Here is a 19,385-nt window from a genome sequence, read left to right as displayed (position 1 = left end):
AACTGTGCAGAAAGAACAGATACCCCATATACTCCCTTTCTCCCACCCACTTCTCTCTCCCTCTCTATCTTGCATGCACACACACTCCTATCATTAACATCTTGCATTAGTGTGGTATGTTACCATTGATGAACCAATATCAACACATTATTATTACCTGAAGTCCATAGTTCACATTAGGGTTCATTCTGTTGTACATTCTGTGGGTTTTGATAAATCCATAATACTATGTGTTCACCATTTCAGTATCATACAGAATGGTTTCACTGCCCTAAAAATCCCCTGTGTTCCACTCATTCATCCCTCCTTCCTCACAGACCCCTGTTATCTATCTGTTGATCTTTTACTGTCTCTGTAGTTTTACCTTCTCAAGAACGTCATATATTGAAATCACACATTGGATAGCCTTTTCAGACTGGCTACTTAGCTGTATGCATGTAAGTTTCTTCCATGTATTTTCATGGTCTGATAGCTCTTTTTTTTTTTTTTTTTTTAAATCACAGGGTCACTGGATCAAATATGGGGTCTGAGAGAGTAGCTTAATCCTAAATCCCACACTGCCTGGCATGTCCTTCCTCTGGGTATGCACATCGGCACTCTGCTTCAATTAAGTAGCCACTCAAATATCACCTATCATGGACTTTCTTTGACTATAAATTCTAAAATGTCCCCCACTCCCCACAGGCACACCCCTTATCCCATACCCTGTTCTATTTTTCTTTGTACTTAGCACTTCTGGTATATATATTTTTGTATAATTTGTTGTCTCTGTCACATTGTCCCCAGAAGAGTGCAATACCCATTAAAACAAAGGCATGGTTCTCTGGTGTGTCCTCAGGGCCCAGTACAATACTTGGCTTTAGGTACTCAAGAGATATTTTTGAATTATTGAGTAAATGAAAGAATAATAACTTAATGAATAAATGTGTTGAGTCCAAGCATGGCAGGGCATGGAGCACTGTCCTTCCTCAGGAGAGGCTCAGGTCCTGGGACTCTTGCAAGCCTACATGTAGGCAGCATCTCTGACAAACTAAGGCAAACAGAATCTGGCTGTTAGGACAGGTGACAAGTAATGGTAATCAAAATTCTCACTGATTTTATTGATTATAGTAAGTCACATCATGTGAAAAGGTGTTGGTGGAAGAGTACACCTCACAATGATAAAATACAGTACTATCAATTTCATGGTAAGTCTCTTGGTTAATTATTTACTGGAGGTTGGAGATGGAGAGATAATTCAGATTGAAATCAGGTACCGAACTGGCTGAGATTGCCATTGTTCTATACAATATCCATTCTTCCCCTTCTCCTTGGTGACAGATCCCTGAGTTTTACCTTGAGTTCATTGCCTCTCAGAACTAAAGACTATATTCCCCAGATTTCCCAGCCACCCTTAGAGTGAGATGTGGTCATATGCTAAGTCCCGACCAATGACACGTAGATGGAAGTTTTGTGCGGGACTTCAGAGAACATTGCTTAAAAAGAGCTGACTCGTTTGGGAAACACTCATTTTTAGCACCGTCTGCAATTCTCTGCATAACCCTCAACAGGGAGGTGATGGCTGGAAACCCTGGAAACCAACTGTCCTCTTGGAACATAAACTGATACTGAGGGTGGCAGCCATGTGCTAGGCGGTGAGGAAGAAAGACTGAAGCCTGGTCCCTGATGATTCCATAGGGTCACCACAGCGGCTCTAGTCTGCCCACCTCCATGTAGAGGCAAAAGGAAAAGAACTTTGGTCTCGTTCTGTTGTTGTTGGTATATGCAGCCAAACCTGATCCTAACTAATACATCTGGCTTCAAGAGTTATAATAGATTATCAATGGAAAAAAATGGATTTATATTCAGAAAATATGAGTTCCTGTTGCAGATTTCCCTGACAACTAAGTTGTCACTTACAACTGGGAAAGTAATTTAATCTTTCTGAGGACGTGTTCCTCCGCTTTCAAATTAGGGAAGATAATGGATACTTGTAAAATTGTTGTGAGAATTAAGTGTAAAATTGTATATGAAAGTGGATTATATAGAGTATTAACAGTAATTATAATCAATAAGGGGTCTTTGCAGAAAGAAAAGTGGTCCTTGCTTCTACTGGCCTATTTAAACATTCCTAAGCAGGAATCAGGGTCTTATTGTACAATATAAGTAACAGTTTGGAACCACCTACTATGTGCAAATCAGTATTGGATATTCTGATGAAAAAGAATAAATTATAATACCAGCCACATATCACCTCAAATCTAAATAGGAGAAAATTTTAAGAATCAGTTATAACCCAGTCGTGGATTACTGCTGCCCCCTCACATATAGACTAAAATGATGCAAGTGACAAAAATTAATTTTGGTTTCTATCCACCACAAATCTATGGCTAGCTTTTATCATTTCTTGGGATAATTGAAGAGACTGAGAATCTGCTGATTATTTTCTGACAGTTCTCACGCAGGAAAGCTTTCAAACCACATTTTAGAGTGAATTTGGCAAAATTCCACATTTCATCCTCCAGCTCCTCTATAGCATGGACAAAATATTTTGTTGAGAATACTTAGAAAAAGGAAAGTGGAGATTAAAAAGAGAAAAAGGAGGCAGTACAGATGGCAGAGTAGAATGAGCTGTTTTTGCAAGAAATAAAATAAGTGGGCAGGGCACAAATAGTGTCAAAACCTTAGAACTATAGCTCTGCATTTGTGGGGTAGAAAAATGAGAGGTGGGTTGAGATGTTATTAACACAGTGTGGTAATCATTAGTGATGACTGCAATTATTTCTGGCTTCCCACCTTCTGGGTGTATAGAATAACGTGCTTTTTGGCTCCTTTGTTGGGTGGGCCATGAGTTATAAGAAATAGATCCCATCTTAGCCTATGCATTCAATTATTGCTGCGAGACCATCCCCCCCCACCCGCCACCTGCCCCCCAGAGCTCTCTTTCCCTCTGTCACTGTGACCAGCAATGTTTGAGATGGTGTTTGCTTCATCAGACTAGGTTCTGGAGTGTGGTGGAAAGGCACGATAGGTAAATAGAAAAAGCAAGACATATATTTAGATTTTTTTTTTCTGTCACCAAGATTTTGGATTTCTTTGTTACTACAACTTAATCTAGCCTTTCCAGTCTAGCCTATACAATATTAGAGAGTTTGCCATAATATGCCATGGAGAGGCCCTAGGTAGAGGTAGGGCTAGGAAATATAGAATTAATGAAGGAGATAGGAAAAATATATAACTGGTTGTCAGGGGGGGATTTATTCCACCAGTTATCTGAAGCTAAGTGAGTTAAAAATATGAAAGAAAAAATGACAGAAAAATAATCAGCTATTTACTGACTTCTCAGAGGAATGGAGTATGGGGAGATTGTATTCTTTGCTGAGCAAATGGTGAGGCTGGGAATGCTGTTCAATTGCTCTGTACCTAGGGGAAGAAGTAAGGGAAGGATTATAGCAAGACCTGAGGATAGGAGTGGTGGGGAAAAACCAAAGCGAAGAGAGCTGTGAACGTTGGGTTCTGGAATGGTGAGAGGGAAATGACATGACTTTAGATGCATTAGAACTTTGGAGATAGAACTCAGATGTCTAAGGGAATTATATTGAGTATTTTTGTGTGGCATGCAAATACAACGCTCTCCTCCTTTTTTCTACAAAATCTTTATTGAATCCCCCAAAGCAAATTTGATTTCACAAAGCCTTAGAAACTACTATAGGTTTTACTGAAATGTTAATTCCCACTTCAAGGTAGGTGTAGGATAAGACTGTTAAGTCCCCATGGGGCCCAGACACAGTTGGTAAACAAATATTTTATCCCTATTTCAAGCATTTACATTACCCTGTGCTTCTAGAATCACACTGAGACTATTTTGAGACTGCAAGAAAATGAGACTTCTATAAATGTAAAAGTTGTCAAAGATATAGGACAAGAATTTATAGCTACCATTTTTATAACTTTCAAATACATTTTGGGGGAAAACTTAGGTTGTCTTCCATTTTAATTAATTGCTGTTTTTAAAAAAAGTGCAGCAGTGATTTTGTTCTCAGTAAAAACTTGCATAAACACTGATGGTTTTTAAACCAGTGGCAGCTTAACGGTAGGAAGGAGACCAAGGCGAGGGAACTGTCAGCTTCCAGCATGTCTCCCATCCAATCAGTGTCTTTGCTTTTATATATTTTAAATATTAGAATTCCAAATAAGAATTCCTAGTTTTTAAAGAAAATGTTTAAAAGCTCGGTTGTTTAGTGAAGGTTTAAATACTTAGTGTGTGTATTCTCTTTACTAGATAAAACATTGTCAATAACATCCAACCTAACCCCAAATTTCAAATACTTGTCTGCCTGGTCTCTTCTGAAAAATCTCCCTGATAGGTTCTTTCCATATATCCCCCTCCCTCCCCCAATTAACTCTACCTACTTTACTTGTCATAAAGCTCCCTTTATTGTACCCTCAAGACAACTACAAACCTGCTCTGCTGACCTTATGTGTTAGAACATCTGTGGCACTTATCTTGACTTCTGCATCCTTCTCTATTTTCTATTAATGATTTTCATTTCACATTTTGATTTTAGACTTTTATTTTTAGCTTGGTATTCTCCCATGTGGCCCTGACTCCTTCAGCCTTGAGAGTTGCCTGTGAATTTGTCAAATCCCAGCACCACCACTTCAGCTATCCCATCTTTGATTAAAGAAATAAAACAAAATCAAAATATCTTTAGAGCAGAAGTTAATTACCAGTCAGTTAATACGCGTGTTTTATGGCTCAAATTAGAGCTCTAGGGAGGGTGGGAGGGAGAGGCAAGAGGGAGGAGATATGGGGATATATGTATATGTATAGCTGATTCAATTTGTTATAAAGCAGAAACTAGTACACCATTGTAAAGCAATTATACTCCAATAAAGATTAAAAAAAAATACAGGTTTAAAAAAAAAAGAAGGGATTCTGCTGTATTTCAAACATAAACAACTCACGTGCCAGGAGAACTCTGCCAGGGGAAATCACAATAAAGGGACAAATCTTCCAGATCTTTTAAGAGAACATCAGTAAAGCAGGTGCCGTTTTATTCTTCCGTCAACCTGTCACAGGGAGCTTTCTCATGAAACCAAAAATGTGGGTTGAGGGAGAGAAATCAGTGCATTAGGTTGAAGTGTGCTGTATCAATCACCTGCTTATGCAAATTTCTTGGGCCACTAGGAGCTACTCAAGCCCAGTCTCATATATACCCCTTCCAGTGGCTAGTGCAGTGCTGCTGCACATGCCCAGATATGGCTTAGGGGAGTGGATGACGCTCAGTGTAAGAGGGGTAGTTCAAGTTCCTGGTTACTGGCTCTATGGTGACTGACTTCTTCAGTCTCTACTAGGACCCACAACAATCCAGAACTATGTCTCAAATGGAGAGTAGTTGCTGAAGGGAGAATTTTATTGCTCAGAACTCTGAAACGCTCATGGAGGTTTGTGGCAGGCTCCCTTTAGCATTCAACTAGCCCATGGGAAATTTAAGCACCATTAGATCAGCTGGGTGTGAAGGCTCAGGTGATAGAGCTCTTGTAACGCAACCTCGGACAGCTGCGGAGCCTTCTCTAGGTTATATTTAAAGATGTACAGGTTACTTGGTAAATGGTCAGAGCAGCACATCCAAATATGATTTATGTTGCATCCAAAAATCAAAGAGGCTCACTAAATGTTTAACTTTTTCTCTGTGGTTCGTAGGACAAAGTGCAGCAATTGTCATTCCTTTAAGGCTGTAACATGCCTGAAAAACAGACATCCAGAAATTTCCCTGAACTGGCATGTCCTTGAATTTTCTTGGGGTTTATTGCCCATTACCTTGCATGCATTTTCCTTCCTGATATTACGTGAATTATCCTCATCAGGTCCAGTAGATATGATGTCTTTAATGTAGTGGACAGGTAATGTTCTGTGGAAATGTGAGATGATGAAAATCCCTATGGACCTAGATATGATAGAGAATTAGAAAGGTAACATAGTGATGAACTAAGATTGTAAAAAATACTGTCGGCTCTGCCAAGTGAAAGAAAATTGATTCTGATAGACTTGGTTTATTATTACTCAAAAAAATCTTCTGCCTTCTCAGTAACTTCATACCAATTACTAGAGGCTTTGTTGATTTTCTTCAGTCAAGGCATGTCTGATTAGTCAGTTCTGATTAAGGTTCCCACCTGATCTGTTAACATATTGCGATGTCATTCTTCAATACCCATCTAACTTTTTCAGTGATGAAACGGAAGTTAAATGAAGATGGGAAACAGATAACGTCTATATGAGTTTCCTAGGGCTGCTGTAACAAAGTACCATAAACTGCATGTCTAAAAACAACAGAAAATTTATTGTCTCACAGTCTTCGTGGCTAGGAGTCCAAAATCAAGTTGTCGGAGGACAATGCTTCCTCAGATATCTGCAGAGAGGAGAATCTTTTTTGCCTCTTCCTGGCTTCTGGTGGTGCCCATCAATCCTTGGCATTCCTTAGCTTGCAGCTACATCATGTCAGTCCCTGACCCCTTCATCACATCCCTCTGTGAGTATCTGTGTCTTAACATGGCATTCTCTTCTCTGTCTCTCTTCTCTTCTTATAAAGACACCAGTCATATTGGATTAAGGACCCACCCTACACCAGTCTGATCTCATCTTAATTTAACTGATTACCTCTGCAGCAACCCTATTCCCAAATAAGGTCACATTCTGAGATACTGTGGGCCGGGATGGCAACATAACTTTTGGAGCGGAGCACAATTTAACCCATAACAGCACCCCAGTATCTTCTCAAGACTTGACGTTGGTACTCATTTCTGAAATTTCTCCAAAGATTCAGTCTTGTGTGTTATGGGTAAGGATTACTTCAGAGGTTTCAAATATGCCCTTTCTATTTTAGTAGCCTTCACTCCATTGGTCAGGGAGCCAATAGTGGGATTGCATGTAGTTGCAGTTTATGTATATACCAACAGTGCATTCAGAAACAAGGAAAATAAACTCAGAGTGTATCTGCAAACTCACTAAGCCTATTCTGATATGGACTTAGAATGAAATTCCATTTATCTCCTGATCCCGTGCCCTCAGCCTGTCTTGTCTCGTGCTGGTGTTCAGACTCCCAGAGCCAGTGCCCTTTCCTAGTTGACTGTAACTCTAGTAAAGAGGTGCAGCACCTTTGGAGGGAGGCCCAAGAAACCTCATATTACATCCTTGTGACAAGTATGTGTGAAAAGGGACACATTATCTCTTGAGTCAAAGGCCTTAGATAGGCCAGTCTAGATAAAACAGGTCTGGGAAGTGGGTGAGAGGCAGTGACACTTCATTATAATGATAGTGATTCAAGTTAGGTGTACACAGGTCAGACCTATAGTTTGATAGGTTTTTTGGTGGTGGTTGTAAGGAACAGCACCAAAAACGGAGGAGAGCTTAAACAAGCTTTATTTGGGAACGCTCCCGGGCGAGGTTCACTGGTCCGAGAGAAAGGGGCCAGAGAAGTCGCGCCCAGGTGCGGGCGCGAACAAAATTTATAGGGGTGGACGCAGGGGAGGCGCTTGCTGTGTGAAGCAGCCCCCCTTTTTGGTAATCTTTCGGGTGTCGTGGCAATGTCAGGTGTCGGTTGCATCAGCCTCAGAACCGTTGGTTCCGCCCGTCGGGGAGAGGGAAGACCGGGACCGAGTGGAAAGTCCCGGGTCTGTTTCCTGAGCAGGTGGAAAGTTCCGGGCTGATGCCACTCGTGGGTTCGGCTACATCAACCACCCTGGCGGGGGTTCCGTCTGACTCCCTGGGCCCTTCCCCGGACCTGCTGGCCTTACATCCCGACTTCTTTGGTGTAATGGGGCGACGTTTGGTCTCTGGCTACTTCCTGCTGTACGGGGGCGCTGGAAGGGAGTCGGGTGGCCAACGGTCTGGAGGTTAGGGGAGGGCGGCAGCGGGGGGTTCTGTGGGTAGTAAGGTATATGGGTGGAGGAGCATCTGATTAACTGCCACCCGAGAGACTTCTTGTATGTGACTGCGGAGAAACCTGAAGAAACGGGGCAAGCATGAATAGGATGCAGATAAGGATTAAGGGGCCTAGGATTGGTGTCAGCCAGGTATAGAGGGTGGACCGCCACCAGTCGGGGATGGGGGAGGTGGATTGTCGCTGCCTGCGTTGGAGTTCTTCTTTTAAGCATCGGAGAGCATCTACATTGTCTTCAACGACCCCTGTCTCATTGATGTAGTAGCAGCACTCTTCCTGTAGGAAGAGGCAGGTACCTCCTTTGTCGGCTGTCAGAAGGTCCAGGGTGCATCGATTTTGGAGGGCAACTCGGGCTACTGAGGTGATCTGGCACTGGAGGGAGGTGATGGAGGCGGCAGAAGCCTAGATGGCTAGCTGGAGTTTCTGTTCTAGGTCGCGGGATGTTGAGACACTGTGTGTTAGGGCTCCTCCCCCGATGCCCGCAGCAACGGGAGAGGAGGTGAGGGAAATGACTGCGACCATAGGGAGAAAGATGGCCCTTTTTTGTCGGCCAAAAAGTTGTGTGGTAAGTGAGAGAAATTCGGCTTGGCCATATAATGTGAGTTGTGGAACAAGGGTGACGGGGATACATGGGAAGGGGGAGGAAGAGTTGACCTCTTTTGTAAGGGAGCCATTACACCAAAAGAACAAGCCTGGTGGGGCCCCCATTGGCATAGTTACAGGGAGGGATGAATTGCAAGGGAGTGCATCATTAGTTAAGTTTGGGCGGCTGCCATAGCAAATTGTGAGGTTCTTTTTTTCTAAATCAAGAAATATGGGGACTCTTAAAGGGGGAAAAGGTAAGTTTTGGGAGGAATTGAGGAGGGTAGAGGTGAATGGCTGGTAGAGTGGGACAGCAGTTAATGGTGGTCTGCCAAGTGAGGCACATAGAAAGCAGTCAGAGATGTTGCCTATCCTGGTGTGATTAAGCATTTGCACCCCCTGGCAGATGAGGGCCAACCAAGAAAAAGGGTCCGTCTTGTGGTCAGGGTGGGGTAGTTGGCATTCTAGGGCCTGTTCCATCTCCTGGACCATGGTGGCCTGCTCGCTCAAGTGCTGGATAATTTCGGGGATCACTCTGACGTATGGGCGGAAGACCCTGATAGAGCCCACGGGGTAGGCATCAGTTGCCCACCGGTAGATTTTTCCTTGTACCCCTTTTACCATCTTGTGTCCCAGGGATCTTTGATGTTGATGAATAATTGACCCTTGCAATTTGTGGTGAGCAGGTGGGATTGTCGGAGCGAGCTCCTGGTATCTAGTTTTGCCACATGGATGTTACATGAGTGATAGGGGCACCCCCCATAGGTCTCATCCCACCATTGGCAGTAGTCTCAGGTCTGATCGTAAGTGAAGCAGACAGTGGGGGTGGACCATCCCAGGGGAACACCTTCTATGTTAGAGATGGGGATCTGGACTGTTACCAGGGCCTGGCACCCATCTGGTTGGCAGTCTCCTGTGCCCAGGACTCGGGCGTGGGTCCGACCTTTAGCTTGCCATGTCCCGTGGACATGGAAGTGCCATAGGGACATCTGGTGAGTCCTGGGTGGCAGGAGGAGCAGCAGGAGGAGAGACAGGGTGACGGGCAAGCCGTAGTCTCGTGGGACCCAGCGGTAGGGCTGTCCAAGTCTCTGAAGTTGGGGCCATTTTAAGGCGGGAGACATGGTACCAGGAGGGGTGTCCCAAGAGTTTAGCTGCCGTGGGAGTGGTGAGGATCACCGTATGGGGGCCTGTCCACCGTGGCTTGAGAGATTGGGGGTGTAATTCTTTGAGGAGGATGCTATCACCGGGTTGTAGAGGGAGAGAGGAAGTTTCAGAGGCAGTGACCGTCGGCAGGTTGTGGTCAGCATGTTCACAGAGAAGGTGGCAAAGCAGAGACAGGTAGAGGAGGTAGGAAGCTAGGGGTGGGTTTTGGGTTGGTAGGTTATGGAGGAGAAAAGGGCGGCCATAGAGCAGTTCTAATGGACTGAGACCAGTAGGGGTCCGAGGTGAGGCTTGGATTTGGGTGAGGGCAAGGGGGAGCAGGTTGGGCCACGAGATATGGACCTCAAGGGACAGCTTGGTGAGGTGGTCTTTCAAGATTCCGTTGGCACGCTCAATCTTACCGGATGGCTGGGGGTGGTAGGGGATGTGGAGTCTGCAGGTGATCTGAAGAGCCTCGGATACCTGTTGAACCACCTGAGAGACGAAGGCGGGTCCGTTGTCCAACTGGATGGAGATCGGCAGGCCAAATCAGGGGATGATATGTTGGAGAAGGATGGTGGCGACCATATCCGCCGTTTCTCGGGCCACTGGGAAGGCCTCAATCCAACCTGGAAAGGTGTCAACGAGAGTGAGCAAATATCAGAAGCGTTTACAGTGGGGCATGTGGGTGAAGTCAATCTGCCAGTCCTCGCCAGGTTGGTGTCTGCCCATCTGGTGAGTAGGGATTCGGGACCATAGGCCTCCTTGTGGAGAGACGGACGTGCAAGTCTGGCAAGCCACGTGAGTTTTTGAGATGGCATCTCTGAGTCCAGGCATGTAAAAGAGGGGATCTAGGAAACGGAACATTGCCTTCGGGCCAATGTATAGGGACTTGTGGACGTCTGATAGGAGGCTGGCCGCTTGGGCTGAAGGGAGGGCAACTTTGTTGTCCATAAAAATCCATCGTTTTTCGGCCTTGTGGCCCCCTTTGGATAGTAGAGCTGTATCTTCATGGGGGTCTTATGTGGGTTGGATTGAGGTGGTGAGGAACAAGATCAGAGCTGGAGGGGCTTCTTTGGTGAGCTCGCGGGCCACGGAGTCGGCCTTTGAGTTACCTTGTGCTATTGGGTTAGAGGGAGACTGGTGGCCCCTGCAGTGGATGACTGCCACCTCCTCAGGCAGCTGGAGGGCATCCAGGAGTTTTGCAATGAGGGAAGCATTGACCACCGGGGAACCCTTGGTCAAAAATCCGCGCTCCCTCCAAAGAGTTGAATGGCTGTGCACAATCAGGAAGGCATATTTAGAATCTATATAGATATTGACCCTTCGGCCCTTAGAGAGATCGAGGGCCCATGTGAGTGCAATCAGTTCAGCCCTTTGAGAGGTTGTCCATTCTGGGAGGCGGTTGGCCTCGATAATGGTTGAGATGGTTACTACCGCGTAGGCCGCCCAGCGGCGTCTGTCGGGGCCGAGTATTGAGCTGCCATCTACGAAGAGGGTGCGGTCCGGGTTTAACAGTGGTGTATCAAAGAGTCCCTCCCTCGGCGGGCTGAGGGCCTCTATGACTTGGGGGCAGGAGTGGGAAGGGGAGGTCCCGGTATCGGAGATAGGCAAGAGGGAGGCCGGGTTTAGGCTGGGGGGGGGGGGGGGGCGGTGGCAGGGAGAGGTCGAGGGAGATAGCAGGGTTTTCAATGAATAGCAGGTGGAATTCCTGGATGCAGGAGGGGCCCAAGAGAGAGAAAGACTTATGGCCGAAGAGGTTGGCCAGTCGGTGGGAGGAAAATACAGTCAGCGGGCGGGCCAGGGTCAGTTTGAGTGTTTGGTCAGCTCGGCTGCTGCTGCCAAAGCCCAGAGGCATGGTTGCCATCCCTGAATGGTTGGGTCAAGTTGTTTGGAGAGGTAGGCCACGGAGCGATAGGAAGGCCCTACGGGTTGGGCAAGGAGTCCAGTAGCTATTCCAGTCCATTCATCTACAAAGAGGTGGAAAGGACGGTTGGGGTTAGGCAGAGAAAGGGGAGGGGAGGATATCAGGGTGTCTCTGAGGGTGAGAAAGGCCCGTCGAACAGTGGAGGGAGAGGTAAGGGGTCCTTGGGGGGTTTCTTTAGCAGCTAAATATAGGGGTTTAGCAAGAAGAGCAAAGTTAGGGATCCAGTGTTGGAAAAATCCTATTAGGCCCAGGAAGGAGAGAATCTGGTCAGCTGTCTCTGGAGGTTGGAGGTCGCGGATGGCCTGGGTGCGGTCGGCTGTCAGGCTCTTTGTTGTGGGGGTAAGGTGGACTCCCAGGTAGGTTACTGAGGGTGTAGACAGTTGGGCCTTGGTTGGAGAGACCCAATAGCCGCGAGAGCTGAGGAGGTCAGCAGTGTGTTGTTTTGAGAGGCTGAGAGATGGGCTACAGAGGAGGAGGTCATCCACGTATTGGAGGACTATACTGGGGGTGAGAGGGCAGGAAGCGAGGTCCCACGCCAGAGCCTGGCCAAAGAGGTGGGGGCTGTCACGGAAGCCCTGGGGAAGAACCGTCTATGTAAGGTGGCGGGAAGCCTGGGTATCCGGATCTGTCCAGGTGAAAGCAAAAAGGAAGTAGGAATCAGGGTGTAGAGGGATAGAAAAGAAGGCGTCTTTGAGATCTAGGACCATAAAATGGGTGGTGGACGGGGGAATATGGGAGAGCAAAGTGTATGGGTTTGGCACAACTGGGTGGAGGGGAATTATTGCCTCATTGATCAGTCGGAGGTCCTGGACCAGGCGGTAATCTCCTGAGGCCTTGCAGACAGGCAGGATGGGGGTGTTGCAGGGAGAGTCCGTGGGGACGAGGAGCCCTTGGTCTAAGAGTCTGGTGATAATAGGCTGTAAGCCCCTTAGATGAGTCTCAGAGATGGGGAATTGGGGCCTGGATGGAAACTTGGAGGGGTCTTTATGACGGATTAGGACAGGGGGGTGGTGTGTCGCTATTATGGGTCTCCATGTATCCCAGACCTGGGGGTCTATCTGGTTGGGGGAGATGGGAGGAGGAAGAGCGGAGGGAGGGGGCTCCGCTGCCAGACCGAGGAGGGGGAGCAGGAGTTGAGAGGAGGAGGCCTTAGGATCAAGTCTGGCAGGTTGGAGAGAGGCCCCTAATTGGAAGAGAACATCACAACCTAGCAGAGGAACCGGGCAGGACGGTATGACTAAGAAAGAATGAGTGAAAGGGAACCTCTCGATGTAACATGAGAGGGGGCCGGTCTGGAGCGGGAAGGACGGCTTACTGTCGATGCCCATAACTGAGATCTGGGAAGGAAAAACTGGCTCGGAATATGTAGGCAAGACTGAATAGGTAGCCCCCGTGTCCACCAGGAATGAGATGGACTTACCCGCTACCTGTAGCGCCACCCTGGGCTCGGCGAGGGTGATGGGAGTCTTCGAGTCCGGGTGATGTCAGTCATCAGCCAATCCCAGGAGTTCGAGTGGTAGAACCGTCGGGTCAGTTCGCCCTCCGCGTGGAGGCGCTGAGGGAGCGCCGGCCATAGGGCAGTCACTCTTCCGATGGCCTGTTAGCCCACAGCCAGGGCAGGGCTTGGAAGGAGGCCGGGGATTGGGACATTGGCGAGCCCAGTGCCCTTCTTTTCCGCATTTGAAGCAGGCCCCTAGTGGGGTTGCCTTTGGCGGGTCCCATGGATGTTGTCCAAGGGAGATGGCCGGCCGCAGGGCGGCTACGAGGGCTTGGGTCTGGAGGGCCACCTTTTGGTGCATCCGAGCCTGTCGGCTGGACTGCCAAATCTTCATGGGCATTGTAGACTTTAAAGGCCATTTTTATCAGGTCTCGGATAGGAGTCTGGGGGCCGTCCTCTGCCCACTTAAGTTTTTTTCTGATATCAGGGGCTGATTGGGTGATAAAGTGGGTGGACAAGACCGTTGTGCCTGCGGGGGTGTCAGGGTCCAAGCGGGTGTAGAGAGTTAGGGCCTCTGTAAGGCAGTTGAGGAAAACGGCTGGATTTTCATTGGGCTCTTGGGTTATCTCTTTTAGCTTTTCGAAGTTGACAATCTTGTGGGAGGCAGCCTGCATACCAGCCAAGAGGCATTGGATCATTAGATGGCGTTTGCGGTGACCGTCTTGGCCGTCCTGATAACTGCAGCCCGGATCGGTGCCAGGAACGGCAGTGGCTCTGGCGGGCGTAGATTATCAGTGAGGTGGACCTGATCTGCGTGGTTTCGGGCAGCAGTTTGAATTCTTTCCCTCTCGTCGGGGGTCAGAGTAGAAGATAGGATCACAAAGATGTCGTGCCAGGTTAGATTGTAAGCTTGAGAGAGGTAGGGAAATTCTTTGATGTAGCGGGAGGAGTCGGCAGAAAAGGAGCCTAATCACTTTTCTATTGAGAGAGATCTTGGAGGGAAAAGGGAACATGAACCCTAACTAATCCTTCCGCTCCGGCCACCTCTCTTAAGGGACAGAGAAGGTTTGGGTCTTGGGAGTCATGGTGGTGAGAGCGGGTGTGTGAGCTGATAGGTGAGGAGAGGGGCAGGAGAGAGAGGTGGAGGGGGAGGAAGCAGGGAAAGGGGAAGCCAAGGGAGAGGTTGCCGGGGGAAGCGGGGCAGCGGTCGGGGGCACTGGGGTGGGCTCAGGAGGGAGAGGGGCCGGTCCAGGATAGGGTGGGGGTTGGAGAGGAGCTCTGGAGGGGGGAGAGGCGAGAGATTCGGGTGGGTCGGCTAGTGGAGAGGGGTCATCGTCAAACGAAATTAGGGGCTTGGATATAGGAGATGTCTGTTTGGCAAGAAGGATCTGGGAAGTGGAACAATCGATGCAGAGGGAAGGGCGGGAGTGTAAATACCAGAAGGCCTGGACGTAGGGGACCTCGGACCATTCACCTGTCCTGCGGCAGTAGTTATCTAAATCCCAAAGGATGTTGAAGTCGAAAGTTCCTTCAGGAGACCATTTAGATTGATTGTCTGGAGCGTACTGTGGCCAGGCCTCGGTGGAATAAACTATGAGCCGCCTGCGGCGGAGATCTTGAGAAAAGCCGAGTTTTGTAAAGTTGGCCAGGAGACACCCCAGGGGTGCCTTGGAATCTGGTTTGGATTCTGAAGTCCCCATGACCTCCGGTCTGTCCCCGGGTGAACAGAGAAAGAGAGAGACATCTCTGGTCGGTCACGGCGGATCGGAGAGCAGTCAGGCGGTTGGGACGTCTCCACAATCGCCCGAGGCTCGGAGGGAGGATGGAGTCCCTGACACAGCCGCGGTTAAGGACAGGGAGTCCGGTGGGTAGGGACCCCGGGGGTCGAGGGGAACGAAGGAGGAACTTACCCCGCTTTGCCGGATCGGGTGGGTGAGCAGAGGTCCCTAGTCGTCCCCTGGGGGTGGGGAGGGGTGGCCCCGCGGTAATTTGTGGGGCTGGGTACCCCTCCCGGGTTTCGGCACCAAAAACGGAGGAGAGCTTAAACAAGCTTTATTTGGGAACGCTCCAGGGCGAGGTTCACTGGTCCGAGAGAAAGGGGCCAGAGAAGTCGCGCCCAGGTGCGGGCGCGAACAAAATTTATAGGGGTGGACGCAGGGGAGGCGCTTGCTGTGTGAAGCAGCCCCCCTTTTTGGTAATCTTTCGGGTGTCGTGGCAATGTCAGGTGTCGGTTGCATCAGCCTCAGAGCCGTTGGTTCCGCCCGTCGGGGAGAGGGAAGACCGGGACCGAGTGGAAAGTCCCGGGTCTGTTTCTTGAGCAGGTGGAAGGTCCCGGGCTGATGCCACTCGTGGGTTCGGCTACATCAACCACCCTGGCAGGGGTTCCGTCTGACTCCCTGGGCCCTTCCCCGGACCTGCTGGCTTTACAGTGGTTCATACAAAACTCTGTTTGGTAACAATATTCTACCCAAATATTTTAAGCCACTGAGGATGATTCCTAATTATCAAAACATTTTGATTAATAATCTGGACTTGATTTCTATTACAGCGGCCATGCTCACTGATTCTGGTGCTGTCATTTGTCCCTCTTTCTGCCTGAACCGGTGGGAGAGAGAGATATCAAGGAATTGGCTTCCATGATTGGAGGGCTGGAAAGTCTGAGATCTGCAGGGCAGGCCAGCAGGCTGGCAACTCTCAAGCAGGAGCTAACTGCAGCCCATAGATGGAATTTCTTCTAACTCAGGGACACCTCAGTTTTGTTCTTTTTTACCCCAGTTTTATTAAGAATTAATTGACACACACCACTGTACAAGTTCCAGGTTCATGGCATCATGGTTTGATTTACATATATTGTGAAATGATTACCACAATAGATTCAGCTAACATCTGTCATCTCACGTAGATACAATAAAAAGAAGAGAAAGAATAAAGAAAAAAAAAAATTCTCCTGTGATAATTGTTAGGATGACTCTCTTAACAACTTCCTGTATTATATCATACAGCAGTGTTAACTATAGTCATCATGTTGTACATTAAATTCCTAGTACTTATTTTTCTTATAACTGGACGTTTACCTTTTGACCACCTTCCTCCAATTCCCCTCCCCCAACCCTCAGCCTCTGGTAATGCCAAGTCTGACCTCTTTTTCTATGAGTTTGTTTTGTTTTTTATGTTTTTAAGATTCTGTATATGAGTTCATACACTATTTGTATTCTTTCTCTGATTTATTCCACTTAGCATAATGCCATCAAGATCTGTCCACACTGTAACAAATGGTAGGATGTCCTCATTTTTATATTCCACTGTGTATATATACAACTACTTTATCCATTCATCCATTGGTGGATGCTTAGGTAGTTTTCATGTCTTGGCTATTGTAAATATAATGCTGCTATGAACAGAGGGGTGCAGATATTTTCACGTTAGTGTTTTTGTTTTCTTTGGATATATACCCAGAAGTGGAATTGCTAAATTATACAGTATTGATGTTTAGGCATTTTTGAGAATCCTTCATATTATTTTCCATAGTGGCTGTACCAATTTATATTCCCACCAGTGGTACACAGGGTTCCCTTTTCTCCACATTCACGCCACCATTTGCTATCTTTGTCTTTTTGATGATGGCCATTCTAACAGGTGTGGTGGTTTTAATGTGCATTTCCCTAGTGACTAGGGATGTTGAGCATCTTTTAATGTACCTGTTTGCCATTTGTATGTCTTCTTTGGAAAAATGTCTATTCAGATCCTTTGCCCATTTTTAAGTTGGGTTGTTTGTTTTTTGCTTTTTTTTTGTTATTGAGTTATGTGAGTTTTTAAATATATTTTGAATATTAGCCCCTTATTGGATATATAGTTTGCAAATATTTTTTTCTCATTCTGTAGGTTGTCTTCTCACGTTGTTGATTATTTCCTTTTTTGTACAGAAGCTTTTTAGTTTGATGTAGTCCCACTTGTTTATATTTGATTTTGTTGTTTGTGCTTTGTGTCATATCCAAAAAAAATCATTACCAAGACCCATATTGAGGAGCTTTATTCCTATGTTTTCTTCCAGGGGTTTTATGGTTTTAGGTCTTACATTTAAGTCTTTAGTCCACTTTAAGTTAATTGTGGTGCATGGTTAAGATAGGGGTACAGTTTCATTCTTTTACCTGTGAATATCCAACTATCCCAGTACCATTTATTGAAGAGACTATTTTCTTCATTGAGTACTCTTCGCTACTTTGTCAAATATCTGTTGAATCTATGCTTGGTTTTATATTTTGGCCCTCAAATCTGTTTCATTGGTCTACTGTTTTGATGACTGTAGCTTTATAGTATAGCTTGAAATTAGGAAGTGTGATGCCTCTGGTTTTGTTCTTTCAGGATTTCTTTGGTTATTCAAGGTCTTTTCGGTTCCATATAAATTTTAGAAGTGTTTTTTCTACTTCTGTTAAAAAAATGCCATTGGAATTTTGATAGGGATTCATGGAATCTATAGATAGCTTTTGATAGTATTGATATTTTAACAATGTCAATGAATAGGGAATAACTTTTCATTTGTTTCTGTCATCCTCAGAAAACATACTCTTGTGTTTTCAGAGTAGAGATCTTTCACCTCCTTGGTTAAATTTATTCCTAAGTATTTTATTGTTTTTGATGCTATTGTAAGTTGGATCAATTTCTTTATTTTTCAGAAAATCTGTTGGTAGTGTATAGAAACACTACTGATTTTTGTATGTTAATTTTATCCTGAAACTTTACTGAATTCATTGATTAGATCTAACAGTTTTCTTGTTGAGTTTTGGGGATTTTCTATATATAAAATTATGCCTTCTGCAATTCTGATGCCTTTTACAACTTTTTAATTCTTTTTATTTTATTTTTTTCCCTAATTGCTCCAGCTAGGACTTCCAGTACTATGATGAATAGAAGTGGTGAGAGTGGGCACCCTTGTCTTGTTTGTGATCTTAAAGGAAAAGCTTGCAAGCTTTCACCATTGAGTATGATGTTAGCTGTGGGCTTGGTTTGTCATTTATGCCCTTTATTATGTTGAAATATATGTCTAATATATGCCTAATTTGTGAAGAGTTTTTGTCATGAATGAATGTTGAATTTGAAAAATTCAGATGCTTTTTCTGCATCTGTTGAGATGATCATGATTATTTTCTTTTACTAATGTGATGTATCATATTAATTGATTTTGCATATCTCAAACCATCTTTGCATTTCAGGGATTAAGTCCCACTTGATCATGGTGAATGATTCTTTAAACGTGCTGCTGAATTTGGTTTGCTAGTATTTTGTTAAGGATTTTTGCATTTGTATTATCAGGAATATTGGCCTGTAGTTTTCTTTTCTAGTAGTGTCCTTTTTGGTTTTGGTATCAGGACAGTGCTGGCCTCATAAAATAAGCATTCCCTCCTCTTAGATATTTTGGAAGAGTTTGAGAAGGATTGGTGTTAGTTTCTCTTTAAGTGTTTGGTAAAATTCACCAGTGAAGCCATCTGGTCCTGGGCTTTTCTTTGTTAGGAGATTTTTGATTAGCGATTCAACCTCCTTACTAGTAATTGGTATATTCAGGTTTTTAATTTCATCTTCATTCAATCTTACTAAATTGTATGTTTCTAAGAATTTTTCCATTTATTCTAAGTTGTCCAGTTTTTTGTAGTATAGTCATTCATAATGACCTCCTGTATTCTTTGCACTTCTTTGGTATCAGTTGTATCTTTTTTCATCCATAATTTTGTTGATTTGTGTTTTCTTTTTCCCTTGGTTAGTATAGCTAAGGGTTTGTCAATTTCATTTCTTTTTGAATAATCAACTCTTTTTAAAACATTTTTTTATTGGAGTATAGTTGCTTTACAATGTTGTGTTAGTTTCTGCTGTACAGCAAAGTGAATCAGCTATATGTATACATATATGCTCTCTTTTTGGGATTTCCTTCCCATTTTGGTCACCACAGAGCATTGAGTAGAGTTCCCTGTGCTGTACATTAGGTTGTCATAAGTTATCTGTCTTATACTTAGTAGTGTATATATGTCAATCCCAATTCATCCCCCCCTTTCCCCTCTTGTTATCCATACATTTCTTCTCTATGTCTGTGTCTCTATTTCTGCTTTGCAAATAAGTTCCTATGTATCATTTTTCTAGATTCCACATATAAGAGATATTATACGATATTTTTCTCTTTCTGACTTCAATCTGTATGACAGTCTCTAAGTCCATACACGTCTCTGCAGATGGCACAATTTCTTTCCTTCTTATGGCTGAGTAATATTCCATTGTATATATATGCCACATCTTTGTCCATTCCTCTGTTGATGGACATTTAGGTTGCTTCTATATCCTGGCTTCAAATAACCAACTCTTAATTAATCTTATTTATTGTTCTTCTGTT

Source organism: Phocoena phocoena, chromosome 4 (assembly GCF_963924675.1).
Source record: "Phocoena phocoena chromosome 4, mPhoPho1.1, whole genome shotgun sequence".
In the NCBI taxonomy this organism is placed as follows: domain Eukaryota; kingdom Metazoa; phylum Chordata; class Mammalia; order Artiodactyla; family Phocoenidae; genus Phocoena; species Phocoena phocoena.
Note: the sequence above shows the minus strand (reverse complement) of the source record.